General features: G+C 41.2%; 1 protein-coding gene, 1 long non-coding RNA gene and 1 pseudogene across 7 annotated transcripts in view; all 3 read right to left on the bottom strand.

Annotated features, from left to right (window-relative positions):
- Positions 1-27177, bottom strand: part of RBMS3 (RNA binding motif single stranded interacting protein 3) — a 721711-nt gene that overhangs the window by 673885 nt on the left and 20649 nt on the right. The gene's annotated exons all lie outside the window — the stretch shown is intronic.
- Positions 1824-13450, bottom strand: LOC136007806 (uncharacterized). Its single transcript, XR_010609864.1, has 3 exons — positions 13304-13450; positions 4447-4484; positions 1824-2223 (listed from the first exon to the last, which is right to left on the bottom strand). It is a non-coding gene; the product is annotated as an uncharacterized LOC136007806 (long non-coding RNA).
- Positions 21750-22000, bottom strand: LOC136009517 (U2 spliceosomal RNA; annotated as a pseudogene).

Here is a 27177-nt window from a genome sequence, read left to right as displayed (position 1 = left end):
AAGGAAAGAGGTGGAGAATGAAAAGCTAGGGTGTGTGAAATGGTCCAACTTCACTTCCATCATCTCAGATGGAGAGCTGGAGACTACTGAAACCATACCAGATGCCGATATGACAGCAAGGTTATTGTAAATGATAGCCATAATAAAAAAAATGCAATAAAATTACAAGGATGCACTGGTGTTATTACACTTCAGAAATTAAATTCCAGCACTGAAAAATTCACAGGCATAGACATACTCTGAGATCTCTCACACAGCCCTCACAATAACAGCATTGCTTCCTCGGGGCTCAGTCCTTCCTTGCCTGAAACTGGAGTCTTCCTCCTTCCCAGTTGCAGCAGCCACAGTACTAGGACCTTGGCATCTTTGTCCCATGTGAGCATTCACACACAGTCAGTGGGAGCAACTGCAGCTGCTCTCCCCTGGATCCCTGTCCTGCATCTTGTTTATTCAGGAGTTTTAAATGTTATTGAATGTGTCTTTATTGAAGCAAATGCCACCACACTGATTTAAATGCAGCTCAAAAGTAAGCACTTCTTTTTTATTTACCCTAAAGTATACAGCTCACAGAGGAAAAGGACAAGAAAAACAACAACAAACCCTATTTGTGTGCTTTCCCTTCTCCATCACAGTTGCATTTCATCATGTCATCCACCCTAGGGTCACCATTTCTGGGTTTGGAATGCAGCTCTGCTCTCAGCATGCTCCCCATTTGCCTGTCAGTTCAGCATGATGGGCGCTGAGTAACCCTCTTTCTTCCTCTCACCAACATCTTTAAGGCTTTAAAATTCAGTTTGATCTGCCCGAGGCTGTGGGAGGAGTAAGCAATTTTCTGTCTGGTTATTAGCGAGGTAGGGAACACTCCCTACCAAATATATTCTGCAGCATCTCCCTTAGATGTGTTATCCATGCCACTGTTTTGCCTTTCTTTTAAGACTTTTTTTGTTACACTTTATGCATTCAGGCAAGTGAATATAATGTAAATAACCTGAAAGCCAGCATTATTTATGACATTACTGCACATAACACCCTCATTCTCCCCACCACTCTTTTACTCTATAAAAATATACAAGAGTAAACAGACACTCCATAAAAAGAAACCCAGGCATCCAGTGTTAAAACTTAGCAGCTAAGAACTTAGAAGCAACAAATATAACCTCACCTCCTTGTGAATAATGCTTTGCTCCTTAGTTATAAGATGATGCACCATACTGCAAATACTATACTGTGGTATCAGCTTTTCTTTACAAACTTCAATAAAAGTGTAGAACATTAACCATGTAGAGACAAAATAACCCATTTGAAGGACTGAAAGAAAGAAAATATGTTTGAAAATTCAGAGGTTTGTAAAGAAATAAATAAAATTATACAAATCAGAAGGAAAATGCTGAAGCACAGACAGTGTAATGTGGAAAAAAATGACATATACTTCAAAAGGCAGGAAGGATATCACTGCACATGAAAGGAAAGGAAAGAATAAAAAGTAATTGCTTCAGCTGAATATCTTTGCCCAACTTTCTGCCCAGACCTTCTGAGCAGAGAAGGTTCACATCCGTTGTCTTTGCACTTTCTTCTGAGGTACTGATAAAGTGGGAAGTGTGACTTAATATAGAAACACTGAATACTCAAATCTCCTTCTCACCACAGACGAGGCATATCCCTGGTTAACAATGTGGGCTTCATCTTTGGGGACACTTACAGTATTTTCAGAACGCTTGGCCAAAAGTCCCACCAACCCTACCACCAGGCTGAGAAGTGAAGAGGCGCTCATCTGCTTGTGTTGTCTCAGGAAGAAAACCTTTGGAAGAATTTTACAGGGAAGCTTTTAGAGAAAATAAAAATATTTATTCTTTTCCTCTACTGAGGATTCCTGGGTTCACGCTGACACTCGACTGAGCAGTTCCTTAGCATGCTGTACACCGTATTTCACTTATAACAACAGCGGATACAGTAAAGTTCCCTTTTTCCATGGAAAATTACAATTTTTTTTCCTATTTTTTAAAGGATCAAATGAGGGAAAATATGTTTAGGAGGAAGGATCTATGATGAGAGTGACACCAAGTCCAGAGGTACAAAACTGGTTTCTACGACACATTAAATATCCTGCCATGGTCAAACAGACACACATAATAACAGTTATATGTGCAAAGGTTCCACAACCGTAGGTCTGCCACCTCCTCTGGAATTTGCTTGAGCAGCAGATTCCTAGTCATCAACAGGCACCTGTAAGACAAAAGAATTGGGAACTGATGTTAGCAGAGAAACACTTCTCCCATCCACAGCTTGTTGCTCAACAGAGTTTACAAGAATCTTTAACTTCTGTAAAGGATGACTAATTTGTCTTCCTGTCCTGCACTACTCTGCGATCAGCAGATGAATGAGAAATGAATTATCTGTGGTCTAAGTGTACAGCAGGGGCAGCAGGCCTATTCATGAAGACAGTACCCAAACCAGTACCAAACCAGGCGAGCATCCCACCTGCTGCTCACATTCAGCAAGGCCATCCCCCATTTGGTGCACAAAGTGAGTGCTTCTACCCACCCGTGCTTGGGAACCAAAAGGATGTAGCATTACATTTGGGGATTTTGCTACTCATGCTGTCAACAGCACACTGGTGAAAGGTAAGGCAGCGAACATGCATTTGTAATACACCACCTAATCACCAAAAGGAGCAGTAAAACCTTTTAAACAGACACAACAGCAGAGACAATTAAGGAAACTCCTTCAGTTCAGAGCTACCTGGGGCGAGCACATGAACCGGCATACAAGCTGCCTGGAGGCCCTGGGGAGCAGTTGCTGAATTAGCAAGGATTGGAATGACTAATTGGTGATTGTTTATCAAATAGTACACTAGCAATTCCACTGTACCCTAATGGGGACAAAGAATAAAGCTGTATCAGGTGCCACCACTGTTAACTTAGCATATTTCTGAGATATGTAAGACATATTCTTCCACTCTTTTAAGTGTCCATATGCAGACTAGACAGAGGCTGGCAGGAGGCACATTTATAAGAGCATTTATTTCAAGTGCTTGTGCTAGTTCAAAGGATTCAAACAGAAACAGTTGTCTAAAAAAAAAATATAGATGCATTTTGGAGAGGAGAAGGAGAATTTATCATTTCTGAGGTGGGAGGAAGGGATGGCAACTATGGTGCTAATTAATATAAAGCCTTCTCCTTCCTTGCTGCTCCCTTGTCCCCAGGCACGCAAAATCAAGAGCCTACTCTATGCTCTCTCAATACACTTGGCACATCATACCTCGTTCCCTCTCCCCTCAAGCACTTTCTGTCTCTCTCTCCCCATAAAGGGGCATGAAATGAGAAATTTTAGCAAGGTTTCTTTACAGAAGAAAGGTTTGGCTTCAAGCCCAGTATACAGATGTGGGAGGGAGTCTTCTACCACTAAAGTGGTACTTCTCACGGTCCGGAAGACAGGCTTTCTGGGACTCACAGTCTCAACCCCACCAGTACTACCTAATCCCTCAGAGACAATAAATGCTCAAGGAGGCAAAAACCAGCTGCATGATGCTGTCTTGAATTTTATTCAGCTTGAACTTTAGGTAAAAGGTGACTGTAGGTTGAGAAGGGGTTAAAAAAACCCAGCCAAACCCAAACCCATGTCCAGTCATATGAATTAGCCAATTTCTACTGAGGATTATTTTTTTTCTTTAGCTTTAGATGGATTATTTCTTTTCAGCAAGTCCTTGTAGTCTCTTGTAACTATTTATTGATATAGTTACACAAGCACAGACAATTTACACTAGCAAAAAGGCTTTTGCAGGTACAGTTTTACAACATTTCCATAAGCAAATTAAGTTGTCCAAGAAAAAAATCCTTTTTTCTTCCCCCCAGTGTAACTTCATATATACTGGAGCTGTTGCTGGCATAGCAATGATGGCAGAAATATAATAAATCCTTCCTGACACAGCTGTGCCAGTCTCATCTCAATGAGACTGAACTACTTTATATTTCAGCAACATTTATATTACAAGCTTCTCCTGTTGCAGCACAGTGCATCCTCCCCAGTTGCCTGGCTTTGTCTTGCTTCCTGCCCATACTCTGGTAACCATGGGTCTGCTCGGCAACCTTTACAGTATCAAGTATGCAATTGTAGGCTCACTAAGACCACTTAAAAGGTGTTTTAAATATAGCTTTAAAACCAAATTCTCTCCGTTATTCAGACAGATATTTTACAATTCCTGATGGCCCTAAGCCCCAGCTTACGGCCAGCTTTAACTCACTTCTTGGTATTGCAGGAATAAACACTGTCCCACATGGTTGCAATGTATATTCACTTCAGTTCTGTTTTTCACTCCTGTTTTAATATGCACAACATAAATCAAATGCACCCAGTTTCCACAGCCGCACTTCCACTTTGAACATATCTGGAGGTAAACAAAACAGCCAGTTCTTAACTGACTTCTGTAATTGAGAGGGAATTTCTTACCATGCCCAATGAAATCCAGACTGTTTCAGTGCAGATGCCTGAAAGAAAGAGAAACGAGTCTTTAAAAGGCAGTCTTTTGCTCAGTGAAAGTCTAACTCTGGAAAAGAACTATTGCCAGCGTAATTCTATAGGTTGAGTTAAATAAATAAATACTTATCTGATTAATTGTTGCCTGGAATCCATCTGTGCTTGTATCTCTTGAGATAGAGGCCATATTAAAAAAAGTGCACAGGAGATTTGAAATCTGAGGACAACCTAAAGCTTGGTTCTAAGAAGGCTCAATGCACCAGTACTTTCCCATGGCGTGGGTGAGACAGGTTTAGTCATCAGGTGTGACAGAGAGCAGCCTGTTGCAATCCAACATTACGTGGAGAGCCAACTAGAAAGCAACGTATTTAGCACATACACTGCACACATCACAATACCCTCAAAGAAAAGAAGATCAGGTGTTTCAATAGGCAGGTTTTATTCAGGTCAGCTGCATTTCAGTGTCTCTGAAAAGCTACAGCAAGTGCCTGGATACAAAGATATTCACAATTTGGAGATTATAGCCAGACGTCAACATCACTGTTATTCACATGTGGGTGACATACCTACATACCATGTATAACTACGAAGACAAAAAAGACCTTCTAAAAGTATGAAAATATCATTGCAAATGCAGTCTTCACCCAGTACCCATTTTTCTTCATCTCAGCCTTTTCTTTGTTTAAATTCTTCTGCCTTTCTCTTCTGCAGGGACACTCACTGAAATCCTTCCACAAAAGCTCAAATTGGTTTTTAAGGGCAGGACCTGCTTTTGTCATGTGTTTAAACAATACCCTGGCATGACGTGGGTGTAATTATGCAGAAATAGCCAGACCAGATCAGCACCTTGGTCAAGCACCTTTTCACACTCACACTTCTTCCTTGGGCAAGTGCAATCTGCCTCAGATTCCCTGGTCCCAGCCTCTCAACCTGTGGGCCTCCCCCAGCTCCCAGCAATCTCAAGTGAGGTGATTCGCTGAACCAGAACTGCATTGTCCAGACACCACTGCCAGCATAGGAACTTTTGGCATCCACAACATCCCAAGGCAATTCCACAGCTACAGGAAATCCTTTTTGCTTGTTCAAGAATTGTCACCTAACCATTCACTCAAGGCTGCTTGGCTCCCACGATATGGGAGATCAAACAGTCATTTTCTATTTGCTTTCTCCAGGCCACTTGAGAGTTAACAGACCTTTCTGTTTCCTTCCTGCTCAGACATCAGCTTGAATATCCCCAAGTTTTAAGTTGTTTTCCTTATGGGAGTCACTCCACGTCTTTTATCAACATTTCCTGTATCTTCTCCCCTTCTCCTGCATCCTTTCTAAAATGAGGAAGCAAGGATAAAATATTCAAGAGTGACATGCAGAGCATAAAGATCTTCTCTTTTGTTCACAGTTTCTTTACCAATAATTCATTTCTTTTCTTTTTCTTTCCTTATTCCTACTGCACATTCAGCAAACATTTTTATACAATTATTCTAACCCAAGGTTTCTTCCCAAGAGATAATTTAGATCCCATTCTTGTGTATTTCAATTTTGGATTGTTTCTCCTCCTCTGCACTATTCTATATTCATCAACACTGACTTTCAACTGCCAGATTGCCCTTCAGTCACTCTCTACAGTGAAGCATTTCTGTGGTCCCGTAGTACATCTTCACCTCAGATGTCCTGCCTGACTTGCTATCTTCAAGAGGCTTCTTTGTCTCATTCTCCATCTCTTTCAGGACAATTCTGAACAGCACCAGACTCAATAGAAAGACCTCAGTGGTCACTCTTTCCTTTTTCTAAAAGTTAGTCACTTTTTCCCTAACCTTTATTTCCTAAACTGAAATTATTATTAATCCATGCAAGGACCTTGGCCCTTACCCCATGGCAGCTTGATTTCATAAAGCTTTTGAAGGGGCATATGTGAAAAAAGAAAATTAAAAGTTTGTTTGTTTGATTATAACAAAGGCATAAACATTCTGAAGCTCAAAAAACTCTGCTACTGTCCAGTCCTTCTTTAAAGCAACTCTTATCCTTCACATCCTTTTAGCTTCTACTTAAAATAACAGCGCACATTATCTATACCCTGGAACAACTTCTCCCCAGCCACAGCCACTACCCCCTCTGTGGGGAATGTATCCCTCAGTTTGAAGAGAGCTTTCCTCACCATGATTTCTTTAATCACAGTGAACTGCTAAACAGGAGGGCCCATTCCAGCCCCTTGGGACTATCAGCAATTATGGGCTGCAAATGCCCATGCCTTCCAGGACCATTAAGCCCAGGTATGTAGTAGGAGACTCCAGCTCTGCAGATGTTTTCTGTAGAGTCCATCTGGAAAGACTTTTTTCCTGTTCTTTCTTATTTTAGAAAAGCTGCAGCTCTTCTCTCCCATTCTCAGACTTCTTGTACACATGCATAGGTTGAACAATGGCGCATGTTCTTACACTGACTGAGCTATATTCTCAATGACATGTTTACACAAACCCTCTAGTTTTGAACGTCATTCAAACAACACAATGCCACATATGGTTTCCCAGTGTTCAAGAGCAGCTCAAAAGTCCCAATTTAGACTCTGAGGCCCACCAAATAGAAAGGAATGTGATGCATATGTTCCTAGATCTAGCTCAGCAAATGTAGGCCAGAGGAAAATAAAAATATCAACCCTGGTTTCTTAATAGTGCAGTAGATGGATAAGTACAATCTTCTAAATAAAAATAATTAACTTAAATATAATGCCAATAACCCTTCAGGGGCTAGAGCTGCTGAGTACCATTGAGAATAATAAAGGAGGCAATTCTTACTGCTTGTATGCACTTTAACTACAGAAAGCCAGTATGAGAATTTTAATGCCAATTATTTGGATACAGCTGGCCACCCTGAATCAGCAAACAAAATGCACAGGTATGGCAAAGAACAAAACCTAAAAAGAACTGCAAGTTTCAGACAGCAGTCCACCTCAGCCAAGCACAACACGACGGCTAGGATACATGGGGTGATGAGTATGCTGCAACATGAGCTTCTTTAGGAGCAGAACCTCCACCATGTAACTGTGGGCCACGGCACACACCAGCTCCAACACAGTTGGAGGGTCCTTGCAGTGAAGTGCTGTGGATAGAAAGGTGTCCACTCAGACCCCGCACAGCCCTTTACCAAGGTACTGCACCAGAAGCAGTAAATAATTGCTCCTAGCAATAAAGAGGCAAAAAAAGTAAAACTTGACAAAAATAAATATTGGTAAGATTCTGATTTTGCCACCTTCACCAGAGCTCTGCCCATTGCAACCTTATAGCACAGCAGCAGCTGGTACTTTCTCTTCTTGGGAGACTACTGATCAACACCAGAGGTAAAGGATGCACTTATTCATTACACACACCCTTGGATTTCTCCAGGGCACCCAATGGAAATCCCAGTCCACCCTTTCCATGGACAGAAATAGTGTGGGAAGAGAGCAGTGAACCCCCTGCCAGCCTGGCCATCACCGCACCTCTTGCAGCACAGGTTACTTCCCTACAATGTTGTGCAGCAGAGAGCAGAGAGTGGATTCACCACAGCTCATTCACCGTTTAAAAATTAATGGCAAATGCAGCCTCTCTAGCTGCAGATAAGTCACCCCAGAGACCTCTGGAAGCTAATGTCAAACTTCCAGCTCCTGTTCCTATTACAACGTTAATCTTCGAGGTTCATCCGCACACCAGTAAATGCTTAAAGTGGCCTGTTAGCTCTACCAAAGAGCTGATTTTCACTCAGATCACATACACAGAAAGGTAAATGCAACATACCAATACTCACATTCCACTATCGAAGAATGACTTGAAAGTGTCGAATTTTTAATATCACATACTTATTTACTGACACCTGCCTTAGTAGGCATAGGTAACCTAATACTGTATTTTACTGATATTGCAGATGGTATAACCAATTTCCTAAACTCTCTACACTCTCAAAGGATTAGTATGATGTGTAGAGCAGTTTTAGCTTACAAAGCACTACTTTAGTGTGTAGGGTTATTGATTTAACTTAGAAATTCTGCTATATAGGGTAGTTTTACTGATTTACCTTTTACAGCAGCGTAAGAATATCTTTTCTCCCCTAAAAACTTTGACACACTTCATTATCCAATACAAAATATTGCTCCTGGTAGGATTTCAGGGCAGGCATTCAGCAATCAAAATTATGGACTCTGAAAAACCCCGTGTGTTACAGGGCTCCTCCCTCCTTACTCATGTCTTTTTTACTAAATATATCTGGAATACCCCCTAAGCTTTCCAGAAATTTCTCAGAGAAGCACCCACAGTTTGTATCAGCATACCTCCTCCCCTCTTCAGCCTCAAGCCTTTGAGTCAGATCTGTTTTGATATGGGTCAGATAAAGAGGGAAGAGTTTTCCTGCCCATCTGGAATACTTCCCAAACGTGCTGATACATTTTCCTTTTCCTGAGCCATAGTAGCCATTCAGGCCTCTAGTCTACTCTTCTCTTGAATGCTGAAGAAACCTCCTGTGTGCCATCCCTAGTCCCAGCTCACACAGTTCCAGCACATAAGGAAAGCTCCAGCTGAATAGTGCATACAAATAGTGCATATGAGTGACAGCAGTAAGATAATCATGTGCCACTGATAAAAACCTCGTTTTGAAAGCACATTTTAAAACAAGACCAAGAACCACTGCCAATGGCATTCTTTTCTAGCTTTTCTTCATGATCAACTGTCTCTGCAGCTGTTCAACTCCAACTCCTACTTTCCTGTACCACCCCTATTTCCTTACTGTTCATGCAAGTATATTCTCTTCTGTTAGCTATTCTGTATGTTTAAATCCTCTTTTACTCATTAATCACACACACACCTCCATCTTTAATTCTCTGCTAGTAAATGTGAGAAGGAAAGTGCTTCAATTTTACCTTGGGATGACTTCACATGGCACAAACCGTTGTCAAAAAGAAGCCTAGAGTCTCATGTCAGTAGCTATACTTTTTCTTTGCAGTTACATAGATAGTTAAATCTGTCAAAAAGCTCACCTGGTCTGTATTCTTAAGTATTTGAATTCACCATATTTTTTGTACATTCAATGAATTATAGTCTTTCACTGTTTTAATCCAAACCCTACATATTAGCCCACTGCCAGCAGCAGTGACAACATGTGACTGTAGCAAGGGCATAGACTTACAAATCAAATGCCACACATCTATCGATTCACATCAACCAGCCACATGTATATTTTTCCTGGCCTATGGCAAATGCAGAATAATTCAGATGATTAGCTTAAAAAAAGTCTTGCCTTGAGGAAAAACGCCATATGGTTCTATCCACTCCAACACCACACGAAAATGGTAACGGGTAAGGATTACACAAAGGAATTAGTTTAGTTTAGTTTAGTCTCAGATATTTTACCTTGTTTTACAGTGTTTCCACAACTTCACACTCTAAGATAGTATTATCACAATATCTGGACACTCCTAAATTCTTAGGGTGCTAACAAAATATATATTTAAGCTTATATCTAAACCTATATTCTGCTAAGGTAAATAAAACACTGTGATTTCAAAAGGTACATAGATCATAGACAAACTGGTCCAGCAACCAAAACCGCTCTCACACAATGATAAATTGTGCTATTTCAGCCGCTATTTAGACCTCACTGCCTGAACTCACACTGACCTGAAACATACCCATGCCTTCATTACCCCAAGCTTTGTGCCATTTGCGGCATCAAACAACTTATCTTCTTCCTGCTTACAACACCTCCAGCAATAGTTTTCAAAGTAAAAAGAAAATGAAATAAAAAGGCAGACTGTTTAAATAGGACTGCTGTTTATGAAGTTAAAACAAAACAGAAGAGCACACCCAACTCTCTTCTGTATTTTCCAGCAGCACAGCACCCTGCGGTGGCCTCAGCCAGCTGGGCTCTGTGACCCTCTGAGTGATCCCTTGAGTGTGCTCCCATTTCATCAAGCAATGAACTCTCCAGCCCCAAAGCCAGCACGATGTTTGTCATTGACTTCAGCTGGGAACAAGAACTGGCTCAATGGTAAGAAACACTAAGCTAAATAAAGCAGCAAGAAAAGGCACAGGCGGAGGTGGGGGGTGTCAGCTCAGAGTACCATGGGGCACAGCTCTGCTTGTTACCAAGATTACTTGATACTTCCCCACGTAATTTCATTTTCTGTTGCCAATAACTCTGCAAAACTTTGACCCCCCCCCCGAGTGGGAACTGGAGTGGAAATGCACTGAATACGTGCTGCAGCCTGATTTGGGGTGGAGGAAAAGGTTTCCAGACATAATGTTGTAGGCATTTTTCAGAAAGAGGTTACAGGGAAAGGTGTGGAGAGGGGACACTCTTTTGCAAGAAAGGCTCCCCACTTCCTCCGTAGGGCCTGACAATAAATATGACACATCAAAAATTTGCCCTTTGCGTCAGGAATGTGGCTAAACAAAAGCCCATCAGAATCTGAACAAAGTGTAAGTTCTCAAACAGAACAGAAAAGAAAAACTCCGGTTCAAAAACAGTCCATAAAGATGTATTCAATTTTTGGGTGGTTTAGCCAATAATCTGCTTGGGCAATTTCAGCTATTCCCTCAAAGGTCCCAGCCTAGCAGGTTTGCTCCTGCGGGACTTTCCTTGGAACTGCAATCCCAGTGTGCTAGATGCTGCCAGATCCAGACCTCTAAAACAAAAGTGGGGACACCCTCTTCCCCCACCAGCTTTTTCCCAGCCAACAACCCCTGTTTGGTCCAGGGAACATGAAAGAGAAAGTTTTCAGAACCAAACGTAGTCAGGACAAAAGCACTGGGCTTGCAAACTTTAGGAAGTAATAGAGGGGGACAAAGTATGTAGCTGGGGAAATGTCTCCCTAAGCTCCTAATGACTGGCCTGGAGAGGCTGAAATAGGAATGGATGAGAAATAGGATGTGAGAGACAGGAAGACAGAGATCATGCACAAGTCTGGCACTGAAATTTGTCAAAGAAAATCATGGCAAGGAGTCAATATGGTGTGGAAAAGTGGGCGAGAGTCACAACTCTGATGATCTTGGATGCAGAAGAAATGCTGAGACTATGTCAAAGGGGTATCAATTGGCCAAGGTATCACTGGAAAGGAGCTCAGGCCTGAGATTCAGTGGAAACAAACAAACATGGCATCAAATACCAAAGTCCAAACAGAGAGAGATCAGAAGACAATCTGTAATCAGGGGACTTTGTGTGGCTGAGCTAAAAATTGAGACTTCTGTCAAGTATCTGTGAAATGAATTGTAAAGCAGACTGATGCTCCTACATGCCGTCCTGTGGGGAAGATGCTTGGTGGCCACCAGTTACTGCACTTACCCAAGTGGCCCTGCTTGATGTGGTGAACAGGAAGAGCTGCAGTCCGTCCAAAAACTCACAATAGTACACGGTTCATACTTTATCATTAATTTTGTTTCTGTGAAAAGTGAGCTGGCAGGGAGCAACTTCTTCCCTGTGCCTCTTTACATCCCCTGCTCCAGCCATGTAGGTTTATCTGAAGAGATTAGATTTGGTTACCTACAGCTGGACCCATCTCTTTGGTGCCTCACCCTGTACCCATCTACCTGCAGAGCTCAGAGAGACTCAGGAAGTTCTGTTGTCTTTCACTTGCTGGGAAATGTGCATGTTGTCCTTGCATAAAGTCCTTGTGCTGTGGAGGAGATGAGAAAAGGGATATTTTATATGCTTGAGAAATAGTTATGGCCATATTTAACAGTATAGCCTCCTTCCCCTCAAAGAGATTTTTAATCCTAATATCATACAAAATGATCGCTTGAGCACGGAGGTAAAAGCTGATCTGAGAAGCCTCATTGACTTAGGACAGCATTCCTTCCCATGAACGAGCACAGACAATATTGTTCTGGGATTCGTTCAGGAATTTATTTAAAACAGCGGTTTCAAGTCTTGCATGGCACTTTCTGTCAGTCACTTAAAAAATATGCTAAATAAGGTCTGTAAGCATCATAACAGATGAGAAAATCAGAGCCCCAGGAGGGAAAAGTATTTGCCCCATGTCCCCATGCAACCTGGGTGGTAAGTCAGAAGAGAAGACATAAGCTCTTGCAGCACAAGCCACCTGTATGGGAACAAAAAACAACAGATCCAAGATTGTTTAGCTCATGGTGACACTTCCTGTTCAGGAAAAGGCTTGAAAAACATCTTGATCACTGTTATAGTTCATGACCTTGTACAAAACTTTCCAGCTCAAAGCACAAAGTAATTCTGACATATCTAGAAGCATGACCTGGCCTCACTTGCCATGCTGAGAACTACGAGGTCATTTGTTTCACGGAAGAATCGCTTCATTCAGACCCCGGTGCTGGTTCCTTCCCAGTGCTATGCTGGTTGCGTGGCTGACAAAGGGAAAGAAAGTTCTTGCTAAACCAGTAATATCTCAGAAGTTTGATCACCTCCAGGGGGATTTTCTTGCATTTCCATTACTACTCCTTCCCCCTTCAGACGCTTCTTGATATTTGCTGCTCAGCACAGACATGCTGTTTGTTGCACAGGGGTTGGGCCAGCACAAGCCTTTTAGCCCGGCAGTTTGAAGAAAAATGTTAGAATGCCTTTTACAGAAGAGCAAACATTGATTCTATGTTAGGAAATGTCACTTGTGCGATGTGCTATTTTGCAAGACCACCATGGTTGCACTGCCTCACTCTGATCAACCACATTACTACTTGAATACTGGATGACAACAGTTGAAGATTAATTCCAGTAAGTTATTCACGCCTGGAGGTTCAGATTTCCAAGCAAAAGCATGTGGGCTAGAGTATGGCATTTCACCACAGCCCCAAGGAAAGTGCAGTGGGAAGTCACCCAGCCCCAAGAGGGTCGGAATAGCTCGTACCTTTGCAAAATAATCCCTCTTCCCCTCTTCCTGCTTCTCTGTATCCAGGACACTTCAACGTAGGAGATGATACGCCGGGGGCCTTCTCTTGCTCCCAGCCAGCACTGCCAGACAGTCTGTTTACAAAAGGGGGTGTGGACTTACTCAGCCTTGTATCCCTGCTGGAGAAAGATGCATTTCTTTATCGAGGGAAACAAAAAAAGGTCATTCTGAGACAAGCCTTCCTTGCAAGATGATGTGTTTCTGTGACTGGTAAGTCGACATCAGTTTGGTCCTCTGCATTTATTTCAGTTCCACACTCCTTACATAAGAGTCTTGAAGCTGAGAAAGACTTGAGAACATGACAGTGTGAGAAGAGATACTGTCAAAACAAAAGCATGAAGGCCTATGGAGTGAAGAGCCTCTCAAGAATGCTTTCTTCCACAAGGACAAACTGTTTTCCTTGGATTGGTACTGATGCCCACAAAGCACAAAACTGATGCCCAGGAGCGTCCCTGGAAAGCCAGGGCAGAGGTATTCAGTCAGCCAGCACCTGACCCTTTGCAGAAGGAGAGCCAAGGAGTGCCTGCCTCCCACTGCTAATTCTCTCCTAGAGTTTAAGCAATATAAACCACAGTGAAGACATTTGAAATCCATCTTTTCCTGAAATCGCCATTATACACATTTTATTTTCTACCATTATTTTTAAATAAGGAAAGAAAAGTAGCCTACTTCTCAGAAGCGCCCAGCAACCCCAGCTCAAACACAGCAACATCTAAGGGTATACCTTCAGCATGAAAAAGCCCACTGAAGACAGGACTAGAAGGTATTACTTGCCAATTCCTGCCTTTGAAATGAAAGTTTGTAACTCACAAAGAGAAAATCTCATTACAATTCTATTCGATACTACCAAATCATCACACAGAAGCCACCAAGACTTCCACACCATCAGGTCTTAAACACATGAATCCTGCTATTATTGTCTGGTTGCCTTGAAACTCACAACACCTCCCTATAACAAATAACAGAATATGTAAATATTGGATACATATTAATTAAGACATTTGTTAAGAAGGTAAGAACTGAATGCTTTCAATATACTGAACGCTAGTTTAATAACTGAACCTGTGTTCATGATAGCCAGAAATTCACACAGAAACACATGATTTTCAGTTTTCAAACAGGAACAAACTACAGTAAAGCAACTATTTAAAGTAGCTGCAAGTTCTCTGCTCGATGACCACTGTCATAGTTCATGACCTTATACAAAACTTTGCAGCTCAGAAAGGTTTTTAAAATGACTAATAAGAGTGTGGCTAAATATATACAGTACAAAACACTGATCTTTCAGCCTCTACGGGGAAAAAACAAACCAAACCAAACCAAAGCAAATTTAAAATCTTCTCCATCTCCTCTTTTCTATGACCTGGGCAGAGGCAGGTGATATTGGCAATGATGTGTGGAAAAGCCAATTTTTTTCCATTGCTTTGCAGTCACGTATGGCTCTAAAATGGACAGAAAAATGCTGCCAGAGGAAGGACACCAAGAATTTCTGGTCAGTGCCTTTTATTCTGTGCTATTTTATGGCAGGACGGGCATGAAACAGGCTCACTCTGCTCTCATAGATCATTACAAAAGTCCAGGTCAACAAAGATCAGGCTCCTTGTCTAAACTGCCACTCAAGACACTGATGGTGGGATTACTTCTTTCAGTCTCAGGCCTCTCTGTTTCCTCTCCCTTTCTGTTAAGGGTGCACTGAGCAGCAGCAGCCGAGATTCACCTCCTTCTTCTGCTCCATCAGGACCAAGGGGCCAGGGGCCTGGCTTACGTGATGCCAGGCTACTCAGCAGTGCCCAGCACTATGAGGATTGGTGGGGCTGCAGATACCCCGCCTCTGAAACACAGAGCAGTACGCTGGCAAGAGACTGCTGGAAGTGATTCAGTGCTGCTGTCTGTTGAGATTACAGGAATTTGTGTTTGGGTTGTGTCTGTTGGCTGCCACAGCCACCCCAAAGATTTCCACTGGGTTTAAAAAGTACCGCCTTCACACCTATTGGCCAGCAGCTGAGGTTATTGCAGCAAATTACCCTGATGTAAAGGCAGTTTTAAGCAGCTACAAATTACTCAACATCACCAAGACTTCAAGGAACTGAGAAATAAAAAAGAAAATGAAAAAAACTTAAACCCCAAAGCAGAACACTGCCTTTACCTTTAGGATGGCTGGTTTAGAGGCTCCATTTTAAAGCAGCAAGCTCAGGATTTCAGCCTGAGATACAGACAGCATTGAGACAACGGCTTTGCTCCAGATTCAATATAACTAATATTTACCAGAGGAGGAAGCAGGTTCAGAATATAGAGCAGGTCAAGTAAAAGGATTGTGCAAAATTGAAACCACCTGTGATGTGGGGCACATATGGAAGATGTGCTGACCAGTAAGGAGTAGGCAGAAAGAAAAGGAGCTTGGTGCATGGCTACAGTAAAGAGCTGCCTACTGCCATGAGCTGTCACCTGAGACTGAAAGCCATTACAGCCACGTTCCAAAGCAAACAGCATTAGACGGGGCTGGGCTTTAGTCCTCACAGCTTTTCAGAGAAGGGCACAGGAACTTCTAGGGTGAGTGCAGTGCTTTCCCCTTTTCAGCTCAGTCCTTCCCAGTTTTTAACCTACACCTCCCAGCAAAGAGCATGTTCAGGTGTGAGCAAACATTTGCAAAAGTATTGATAGTCACCCTGCTCAGGCTTTCTTCAGCCCAAACTAAAGCAGGGAAGAGACATGATCATTCTGAGCAGATCTAAACTACAAGGGCAGAGGCAGTGAGCTAACTTAATGAGGCATTTGTACCTGAAGTTTTGCGTAAGAATCATAAGGAGCTAACAAGATAGGGAAAATTCTGGAAGAACAGCTGAAAAGATCTGGCTTTATAGCCTCTCTTTATAGTACTTTTTTCTTTAAATAAGATTTGCTTTAATAAAATATTAAATATTAGCTATATAATATATTAAATATTAGCTATATAAAATATTAAATATTAGCTATATTAAATATTAGCTATATAAGCTATTGAAAAAACAATGTCTTAAACATTTGCAAAAAGCTCTGTAACAGCATCCTTCCAGAGATGCACCCCAGGGACAGCCAGGAGCTGATTGTGACAACTGTGACACTTCCAGAGGGGACAGGAGGGGGGAAATGCAGTAACTCACTTGCAGTGGCTTTCAACATCTCACTTTTCCTAAGGAACAATTTCAGGAAGAAAACTTAGCCCCACTCCTCTTTTACTGCTCCTTATAAAGCTCTCTCACCTGTACACTAAACATGGTCCCCCAGCACGTTTAGGTACTTCCTGTATGTGTAATCAAGTCCCCCGATAGTCAATAAAAGCATGAATTAATAAATAGATACTTGGGCCTAAATATTTTCATGATCCAGCTCTACCCTGGCTCTTTTCGCATTAATCCATGCACAAATGGCCTTAATGGTGATTAACACTGCCTGAAAACCGACATACTTCTCCTGTACTTCACAGCAGTGGAGCATCTGAAGATGCAGTGTATCCTTTCACAATAACTAAGACTCCTACTAATCAGAAGCCCAATGGAGCAGTACTATTGGAAATGCCACTTGATTAGTCTGTGACTCAAGGAGAAAAGCCTTATTTATTATTAAAGTAAAAATACTCATTAAACTGTATTTTTCAGTAAACCTGGGACAAGCTGATCTCCATGGCTTTTTAGCTTGTTCTGTTAAAGTCTTAAGCAGCACAGTGAATAGAGCGTTTCCTGATGCCGGCTGGAAAGAGCATACAGAGCCTTTTAACCTCCTTTTTATTTTAGCTAGTACAATGGAGAATGTTAAATATAAACATTTAGGGAAAAAGTGAACTAATATTCTTCCCCTTTCCCAAATTCCCACAAAACTTCAATTTGGGGACAGTTTAGATTCCTTTTGGAGCTGCTCGTAGAGACCTTCATTGAACAGATACCAATATTCAGGATCTGGAGAGTGAGAGGTCACATAATGTAACGACTTCAGACAATCAGATCTTGTCTGTGTTTGTCACTGCTTCACAGGACTTAAAGCACATAAACAAATTCAATTCCAAGTCCAGAATCCCAAATAAACGAAACAGTTACCTTCACAGGTGAGGGAGAGGGAAGCAGTTTTCCCCAAAGCCACTCAGATTTACATCAGCAGAACACAGTAACCTACTGTTTCCAACCACTTTAGAATGTTAAAAGCAAAGCATAAATTGACTGTGTTACACCATAACATAGTCTTAATAAATAGAGCCAGCATCAGTATCACAGTCCTATCCTACCTACCACTGGTCCTGCCCACCCCTTTGAATTTATTATTGAGCAGAGAAACAAAATGTGAAGGTGTTTATTTGTTTGCTGTTGAAGTTAATTGGTGAGTCAGTATTCACCAGCAGGTGAGTCAGTACAAGAGCACTTCTGTGCATGGTCCTAGCCCATGATGTTCCAGCAAACTTTCTGCGGAAATCAATAAGAGTTGTGTCTGTGTAAGAAAGAGTTCAGTCAGGTACTGCGGGAATTGCAGAGTACAACACCTATTCCATTAGAAATAAATGAGCTCATTTACATTTTAATTCTGTGGAACAAGCCACTCTCAACAGGGCAGTTTGCTAGAGTTACTGCAGATGTACAGAAGTTATAATTTTCATCATAAATGCACATTACAACAAAAATCTCATCAGAGAAACCAGGGAACCAATAGGCATATTAGAGAAACTGCCTGTCTGGGAGGTCCCTCCAGATCTTCATGAACACAGTCTCTTCCTATCTTGCAGTATGTTGTTGCATAGCTAAATACCACAAGAAATCTCATTAGTTAGAATGGAACTAAGTACAGAAGATAATGTACTTTTCATTGACCCTTTGAAATGATTTAATACCATACAGATGGAAATCACGCCAAAATATTTAAAGCCATAAATAATTTAACTGAACAAGCTCAAAAAAAACCTGCTACAATAAGTACAGAATGCACTGGTTCTCCTCTCTATTATTTAGGTTTTCTTTTCTATGAATTGTGTAGTCCTTAAACTAAGAACCTGCCATCCCTGACTAGAACAGAGGACTCCACTGTGTAGGTGCTGCAGTGCACCAAAATACCATTTCAGTGCTTTTTCTTTCTCTCTTCACAAGACTGCAATCAGCACCGGGTCAAAGTCTGCTTAGAGGAAGAGGACATTGGTTTTACTCCATGCCTTTTAGATTCACTGTGATCTTTATGTCGCTCATGAGAAAGGCAGGTAACATTTGGCAAACAATCACAGCTGAGTAAAGCAACTCAAACCCCTCAAACATTGAAAGACCTTGGAATACAGTCTTTATACATGATGATTTCTACAGCAACAATCACATGCTTACGGGGTGGTAGTGTTTACAAGAAACTGAAAGACAGTGTGCTGATTTTAAGTTGGCTGCTTTTAGGTGGGAAAGGAACATTAACCCCAGGCTTTCATTTCTGAGGAGACAGGCCTAATCACTAAGTTGAAAGTTATTCTGAGGTACATTTTCTCCACTATGTCTACCTGGGCTTCTATCACTTTACATAGAAACAATCATGGAAGACAAAATCAGGAAACCTCTGCATCACTCTCACTCTCTTTCTGGCTCCGTGACCATTAGCATGACTGTTCTCATAATGGAAGAGCATCCCAGGAGAACCTATAGCTCTGCAGTGAGAGCATTCCCAAAACGGGGTGAGAGATAGTTTTGCACAACATGAAGATCTAAGCCAAGGCCAAGCACAATCCAGATCAGGTCTCTTGGATCTCCACTGGTGGCTTGCAACAAGAACTGCTACCTTCTTTCTTCAATCCCCTCCTCATCTGACTCCAATCCTTTGGTTTTCCTTAGAAACACTGAAGATGAAGTGTGTTACCTTAGGGCTGAGACCATTTGTTACACACAAGTGATTTCTTACACGTTTTCTTCCAAGTTTCCCAGACAAAACCAGAACAAACTCCTCTCCCAAATCCCTCCCCCCCACCACCCAAAAAGATCAGAGGAATAAACCAGGATTATCCACTGATTCAGCATTCATTATACACTGAAAAACGTGATGGCAGTCTGACCACTTGCAAGAAGCAGAGAATGGTGAAAAAGCTTGATGAAATATTTTCCTAGACTTGAAATGTTATGCGTAAACAGACAGTATGGATTTGGCAGCTCTACCCAAGCAAACCTTGTAAGTATGCTATTGTCAGAGGAAATCATGACCTGAAGTAAGTATTTTTAACATGATTTTACAGACCATGCTTAGAGCTGGGGCACCTCCAGAAGGAGACCTCATAACCACATGTGTATGCGCGAGTACCGCTGTTATCTTCTCTAACCACGCACTGAAACACGCCTTGTAGCAGAGAGGGAAAAGGAAGTCTGTAGCCTACAGAGCAAGGAAAGAGTCAAAATGATTTCACTCATTCACAGCCCCCCCTCTGCTTATCATTATGCAGTAGGAGGGTGATCTATTGATACTGGGTGTAAAGGCAGCTTTCTTCTGATCCAGTGTTGCTTTTGTTAACAGAAGCAGCGCTGGAGAAAAAGAGCAGTCTCCCCTATGTGCATTGTTAGGGTTGGAGACAAAAGAATACCTGTTTTGAATCTCTGACGACTATTACTGTAGCAAAGTACAAGATAACATTTCGCCAGAGGATACAACAGATTCTGAGAGGAGCAACAATGAAACCAGACAACCTTTCCCTCATCTTATCAAACTACTTGGAGTACTTAGTGAACAGTGGGGGGGAATAATAGGAAATAGAGAGCAAACACAGTTTATCTTCATGCAAAGGCTTCTTGATAAATAATAAAATAGAGTGACAACTGGCATGCTGGCCTTTGCCAACTCACATTGCTTAGAAGACAGGATATAAGACAGGCCTGAACAATTTTAAGATAAACAAATATATACGCAAGACAGAAATGCTGCATGAATTAATTTCGTCATTCTCCTTTTTCAAGCAGTTCAAGACACAATCAAAGCACTCCAAGGTTTGGTATGCTTTTTTGACACATTCCTTTACGGAAGCTTCATAACAGCCCGCTATCAGTAGCTTTGGTGTCACTGTATGGTATGTAAATGGAATAGGCAGATCTTTGACATAAAAATAATAATCTCTGGTAAAATTACAGTACTATAATGTATCATAGCATCAGAACTGTGGAAATATTAATACATGGATCTTTGACAGTACAATGTAAGATGTCACTTTGAGCAGTTATTATGCTAATAGCGGATACTTATTATAAAACAACATGAAAGAGGTAAGCTATGTGGGTGTAGAAAGGGATATTTAGTATTCAGAAAATGTATTAAAAAGGAAGAAAAAGCAAGTGCTTCATACAGCATCTAATCCCACATTAGGCAGATGAGGAGTTCCCTGGCAGATGGGTGTCAGGGTACCCTGCGACTTGGATGAAGCAGCACATTATCTCTCAAGGAAGCACACATCCCAGTGTAACTTAGGGCATCCTTTGAGCTTCTTTTTGTTATGCAGTGGGCCAAACTGGGACTGAAATCATGAAGGCAGGGGAAAAGTGGCACTGGAGCTTTGAGGGTTAAGTATTAAAAATGCACATCAGGTCTACCAGGGTTTCATGCTCACTGACTTTAAAAATAAATCTAAAACCAGAATGATACTAGAAAAGTGACACATCACAATGAAGAAAAGGTCTCAAACCAAATTACCTATACAAAGCAAGCAAACAAGCCAGCATCATGACTGGTTCCATTTAAGCTACAAGAAAGCATCCATTTACATTATGGGGAGAAAATAAAAATGAATCTAATCCTATGAAATGTTGTGTTTAAAGCCAAAGGAAATATTTACAAAGGGTTTGTAATATAAGGAGGAATCCAATGAAATAAAGTTGCTGTTGGCCTGATGGCTCACAGTAAATTTCGCTAGGGTTTGTCTACTTGGAAAAGGAGCAAGTTACAGCTATTCTATATTAACTCTCACCTGGACCCTCTTCCACTGCACTAAAACCCCTTTTTCCACCTAATCTGGACTACAGAGGCACTCTAGGGGCAGAATCACCCATTTGGCACAGGGCTCCTATACTCTAAATTCAAATCCTAGCTGTGTTTTACAGAAACTACATCCGTACAACCAACACACAGTGTGCTCATGGGCAACTAAAACCATTCTCACCCTTGCAAATATACACTTCAGCCCCAGAGCACACCCATCAGGTTTGTGAAGACAGAGCATAAGATGCAACACTTCAGACAACAGCTATAAATAAAATCCTTACATGCACAAACATAACCCATTTCAAACAGGAATGCTGGTGCTTGAGCTGAGTGGTTGGAAATACCTGTCTTTCAACATGAAGCCTTGAAAGAATAATATTTAGCTGCAATCTAAACCTCAGTGATTGCAACAGAACAACTAGAAGAAGCTGTGTGATTACTTATCACAGCTCCTAGCCTGAGAGAGTGAAACTTGCCACGTAAGCTGGCATGCAAGTATAAGGAACCCCTTACCTGAAACAAATAATTCGAGGAATCATTTGAGCTTTGCTTACAGTTGCAAGGATTTTCTCATACATAGTTCTATGTAAGATGCATTCCCAGGACAACTGCTCTGACCGTGGAGTAGATCATAGATCCCTTTGTCTGATCACTTTAAACTGCTAAGAACAGATACTACACTTGATCTCAGCTGAAAGGGTGAGAAGCAAGCCAGTCCAGAGGAGAGCCACGAGGGTGAAAAGGGGGGGCTGAAGCACCTCCCATACAAAGACAGGCTGAGAAAACTGGGGCCACTGATGTGTTCAAATTCCCGAAGCCTCACAATCTACAAGTCCTGCGGCATGTCCATTGCAGGAAGAAAACGTGTTTCCCCTACTTTCAATTCTGAATTTGATTACTGCCCAGCATACTAAGCACAAGATTTGGAGACTGGCAGTTTCTTCCAGTAGAAAGCAGTACTGCAGTTATCATCAGTTATGCAGTTAGCACTATATGCAGTTAGACCTGGAGCAGGCTGAGAACATGACAAGAACAGAGGGCATATGTGAGAGCACAGCAAGTTTTCCACTATATACACCCTCTAGAGACACACGGGCTTAGGGAAAAAAAAGCCTGAGGCACATTCCTGCTAACTTTCACAATCAAATTCCTACTTTTACAGTATTTAGTTTTTTCCCCCTAATCCTTCAGTTCTAATAATGAAGGTATTCTGTTGCACTTGCAAATTACCCTTAAAGAAAGGTGATGGGCAGAGCACAAGAAAGAGCTTGAAAAGAAGATTCCTCCAGAAGCTAAAAAGAAGTCATTCATAAATCATTCATCAGTCCTAAGCCATACTCATCATTTGGATCCTGATTCATGATTTAAAATGGGAAGTCTAGCAGAAGTGCTGAATTTCCCTCCCCGACAGGTGAACATAACTCACTTTACCCTGAGTGCTAGGAAGCCCTGGAAGTTTCCTTGGCGTTTTAAGATAAACTGTCCCTTCAGGCTCTAACAGTTTCCTCTTCCCTTCTAATACCAAAGCCTCAATTAGATCATGATTAAAGAGGCTGTGCTTACTAGCAGAAGGTACAGGTTGCCACTTTTATTACAGGTCAGGAATGTGTTTCTCTGTGTGCTCTATACTTCAGAGTTTAATGTGGGAATAGAGTTTACTAAAAGGCAAGTCAGATTTGCTAAACAACAGGATTCAGTCTTGATTATCAATTAAACAGGCATAAAACCATCGAAACAGATGGTTTCTGCCAGTCAACTGAAGTCTTAAGGGGAAGAGAATTCACATTCATTCACAGAAATATCTTACACAAAACTGAAACAAACCCAAGAGAGGATGCACCTCACATGATGCTCTAAACCCTTCTTTGCCTGAAAAGTGAAAAGAAAACCTGTATACTGCAAAATATTGGTTAAGCAATAGAATTCTGCAGCTCCTTTTCCTGTGTGAATTTCTTTCTTACAATTCAGGGTATTAATGAGCTTCTACAAAAAATATGATGCAAAGTTATTAGGTATTGTTGCTGCTTGAGAATGCCAGATTAAGGGTCTCAATCACTGCACAGAGCATGTCTACACACACACACAAGTAGCTTCAGCCCCACAAGACTACCAAAGGTAAATGCAGCATTAGAGTCCTCACCCCATTTTCACAGAGGCTCAGCTTCATTTATTCTCCTTTACTTTTCACCAGTTTCCCTCTGACTTTCTCACACTTCAGCTTCTGCGCAGGTTCAAACAGATGCCTATTTTTTAATTGCCAAAGAAAACGTTGCTTTCTCCTGCACAGTTCATCACGTGGTTTCCTCACAAAGATGACACTGTCCCATAGTGTTTAATGGGCAACATTCAGTTTTGGATCAGTAACAAACTGAAAGTCTGGTAAGGAGCACTTTCCCAATTTAGAAATGGAGCTTTATAACGCTGCAATACTGCAAGAAGCTCCACCGCTTGCCCTTCCATTAATTTTGTTACTTACTGTGTTGGATTCTCATCAGCTATTATAAATTGATGTACGATGAGCTATGCCATCAGATATTCTCTGCGGATCTAGTTGGCAACAATGGTGTAGTTTCTAAATTTTGGTAAGCTTCTGATTGTTTAGTTTGTGATTACCTCAGAGTAAAGATCTTCTTACGTTTTGGAAAGCCCCAGTAAATAGTGGGCACTGCTACAGATAAATAATATACTATAATAAGGATACTTATGATGGTAATGTATGATGCACAACCATTTTCCAGATGCTACAGAACTAACTGTGCTGCCAACTGAAGGAGCCAAATCCAAAACAGGTTCGTAAGAGGAATTACTTTTGAATCAAACTCATCAGTGAGAAATGTTTCAGTCCTACAAACATGGCATAGCCTTCACATTAGCATAATCTTCATAAAATTGATGAAATGTAGTCTGCCCTAATACAGCTGTAAAACCAAAGTAACTCCCACACAGGAGACCCATATCAATCTGAGTCAGAACTGATGTAAACGAGAGCCAGGATTAAGAGTATTTTCCATCAGAGCAAAAAGCGATCTCCTAGCACAGTGGTGTGACACCACTGCAAAGCAGCCTCTGCATACAACAAGAACTGGCTGACACAGACTCCACCCTGACCTAGGAAAACAACATAGAGGCACAAATGTGTTACTGGAGCTGTATCATCACCCAAAAGTCCTTTATGCCCCCAAGTCTTACAGCAGAACTGGACTTGCTGGTTTATCTGTAGGGTAAAATATTTCTCCATGTAAAGAACCATGTTCCTTCTGAAGTTTTAAAGAACTGGGTAAGTAGGGTGTACAGCTCTGAGAGCAAGAAAGTTGACTAGAACATGTAGATTGACTCTATTGAAACAAAAGGCAAAGTACTTCACACAGATACACAATACTAACAAAAATACCAAGAGGAAGTCTTATATCACATCCTCTCTTAGTCGTCACTTTAGCTAATCTTTAGCATTTTAGTCTTTTTAATCCTCCCTCATAAATCAATACCTGTAGCTCCCAATTATTTTAGTAGCAGCTCTCCAAATTGTATCATGTAAAGAAAATTAATGACCTTTAAAATGGAAAGTTTACTTATACAAAAATTAATTGCTATCATAGCATAGAACTGTTAAGCAGGCCCATGAAGTGTTTTACTCAAGCACCTAATTCCAGAAAAGGTAAGACTTTACTCAAATCCTTGGATAACAAAAGGTCAAACACAACAAAGTTCCTATCAGAAATAACCTACTCAGGTCTATTTGCCGTGTACTGCAACAAGTTAACCATATAGAACATTAAGTTCTGAATCCCATTACGATCATATGGATAAACTTGATTGCAATTACAGTGCTTTAGGCAGAAGATGTCATTTTAAGTAGAGAATCAGTGCTCTGGACAAGTTTCATAAATGATTCTTATTGATTATCATTTCCAATTAGAGGAAATAAAAGCATTAAATGCCTACTTTGAAGCTAGAAATGACCTTTCAACTAGACTTTTTCCCTAACAGATGAGGATTAAATTTACTGTGACAGCAGCTAACTACATTTGGTATGGCCCACGATTTGAAGGTACTGGTATCACATCAGCAGCAGGCCGAGTTGGTAAAACCATTACGTGTAGTGTTTGTATCAGAAATATGCTTGTTAGTATCCTAGGGAGTTGGGAAACATAGGCATTTTCCAATTACCTACTTTACATTTCAGTAGCTAAAAAATTACACAGATCTATACTATTACCTACAAGGGGATTTTTCACAGGAACACACATTTTCTTCTTTTGTATTTTTTTCTGCTTAATGGATGTCAACTTTATTAATTTCAGCTCCAAAATGTTAGCATTCCCAATAATAACCAATAACCATGAGTAAGCAAATCATAGGTAACATCCTCCTCTCCAAACAAAGAAAATGTAGTATTTCTAACATAGTATTGCATCCTTAAGTTAGCACAGCCCTATGAAATTGAATATATAAGAGGTGTAGTGAGTGGGGGTTTTTTTCCCTAATCCTGTGTAACTCATTTTCCAAGTGTCAGAAAGAAATACAGTTCAGTCACTGAACAAGGAATGGAAATTATTTACTTTACAATCCAAACTTCTCTATTTACATAAAAATAACCTTACTAGAGCAGAAATTTTAGGCTAACACATAAAATTAATGGAGTCCAATTGCATATTATTCTAAATGGGTGATTTTATAGCCATCATAACATTAGATCTAAATGCAAGACATACACTCATATTCGCAGTATATTTTAGCACGCAAACAATATGTCAAAAGCTGCAACATGTATGCATCAGAAAAGGGTTTCTAAAACTACCACCTCTGAAACCTGTAATACATGCACAAAAGCCTTATTTCAGTATTAATGTTACTTATCCCAGAATTAGGATTGATATTCCCATAAGAAAGACTGACAGAAACTTCCTGGCTGCAGAATGAGCCATGTATCACATTTGTTTTATCTGTTCGCTGACATTTTTTTAGTGTTCCTTTTACTGGCATGGTTTTGTTTTATATTGGTTTCACTAGCGTCCTAGCACTCATCACTGTTTGTTACTTAGACCTGTCTACAATCCGTCCATGAAAGAAATGAATCATTATAGCTTTTAGTTACAGGGCCCGACTTTCTAATGCGAGCTGTAAGGCTCATGTTTCCATTCTCAGAGTCACCCAGCACAGGGGCTCTTCCATTAGACTGCGCTATCAGCCAGAAGTCCTCTGGAGAGCTCTGCTTCCAGCAGGAAGAGCCATAAGCATGAGCCGCAGTGGATGCCAGCATGTAAGAAAATTGCATTGGCGAATCTCTTTAATGAAAGAAGTAGCTCCCCAGTGCAGCTGGCAAGCTGTTCTCAGACTCCCCTCTGAAGGCAGCTACAAGACAGCAGTTCATGTTCACTAGGAATTGCTTTCTATTTGCTTTCATTTTCCTTTAGACCGAAGCAATATTTTAACAAATAGAATCAACTTTTTAAAGCTTCCATCACCATATAGCTGGGACACTCTGCAGGCTGCTCCTCTGAGGCTGAGGGAACCTGGCATTTGTGCTAGCAGTAGCCATGAGCCTGAGGAATCTCATTTCCTCCAAGCAGCTGCTGGAGAAGATCCATGCACCTTCCCAGCAGCCGTACTGCTGTGGGCTGGGAAACCAGAGCTTTCAGCCCTTTAGTCCAGAGTTAGCTGACTTTTTGAAGTATCTAGGCTGTTTGCTCAGGACCTAAGAGGTGAGCACCATTTATTGCTGGGACTTCCACACTTTTCAAAGTCTTGGCTCCACACCATCAAGTGTGGAAGTGCAAGGCTTTTCTGCAAAGAGTATCTTCAAGTTATAGGCTCCCCTTCAGACTGCCGTGAGTCCAGATGTGAATGTGAGAAACTGGCTTTGATTTCCTGAAATCAGATCAAACCTG

This window comes from Lathamus discolor, chromosome 2, assembly GCF_037157495.1.
Source record: "Lathamus discolor isolate bLatDis1 chromosome 2, bLatDis1.hap1, whole genome shotgun sequence".
Lineage (NCBI taxonomy): Eukaryota > Metazoa > Chordata > Aves > Psittaciformes > Psittacidae > Lathamus > Lathamus discolor.
The sequence above is the reverse complement of the archived record's forward strand: the minus strand, read 5'-3'. Positions and strand labels throughout refer to the sequence as shown.